The sequence below is a fragment of the Lacerta agilis genome, chromosome 3 (assembly GCF_009819535.1).
Source record: "Lacerta agilis isolate rLacAgi1 chromosome 3, rLacAgi1.pri, whole genome shotgun sequence".
Classification (NCBI taxonomy): domain Eukaryota; kingdom Metazoa; phylum Chordata; class Lepidosauria; order Squamata; family Lacertidae; genus Lacerta; species Lacerta agilis.
Window position 1 is genome coordinate 8,387,343 of NC_046314.1, and position 1,031 is coordinate 8,388,373.

Genomic DNA, 1,031 nt, shown 5'->3' on the forward strand with positions numbered 1-1,031 from the left:
GCTACCCATGTGTGTTTTCCTACAGGTACCTAAACTAGCACTTACCAGGTTACCTTCCTAAGGTTTTTTAAAATAGTTTTTCCAGACATATTAGACACACGGTTATGTGTTTTATTTACTTTAATCATTGGTCCGGTGCATGAAACATTTGTTAGCTCATTTGATCAGGTTTAACGACCATTGGAAATACCCAACCCATAAATTAAATTAAAATACCGACTGCAGATTTCTCTGCGTTCGACAACCCTAGAAACGTAATTGATATTAACAGTACAATTCTATACATGGCTACTTCAAAGCAAGCCCCAATGATTTCAACAGGAACATACCCCCAGGTAATTGTGTACAGGACTGCAACCAAGAGGATCAAGAGTCATTATTGCAGGGGGTTGGACTAGATGACTCTTGGGGTCCCTTCCAACTCTACAAATATATGATTCTATGAAAAGATCAATGAAATACCCTCAGAGAAATTGTATTTACCAGGCATGTTAAGATTCAGGTTTCTTAAAGTCAGGTTTGTATGCACACTTCCCTGATTCTAAACAGTGCATGTGGATATCATGAGGTGTTGTGACCAATGTGGATCTGATGGAGCAGAGCTTGCTTACATTATTAACAGTGCAGTGAGTTCCACTGTATTCAATAGGACTTACTCCCAGGCAACCATCAACTGGGTAATGGATACATGGCAAAAACCTAATAGTATTTGAGATAGTATTTAGTACTGGCCTGTGAGCGCTCCAGTTGGAGAACAGCCTTTACCGAAGGTGTCATGGGTTTTGAAGACACTTGAACTCAGGACACAAAGGAGAAACATGCTAGGTGGAAGGCACATGTGGCAAATCCACACCGTGATCAACTCCTGCCCGGAAACCAATGTCCCCGCTGTGGAAGGACGTGTGGATCCAGAACTGGCCTCACCAGTCACTTACAGACTCATTGTTAAAACCATGTTTATGGAAGACAATCTTACTCGGCTACGAGTGATCGCCAGTGATATACATTAGATCTTCAAAGATTAGACTCAT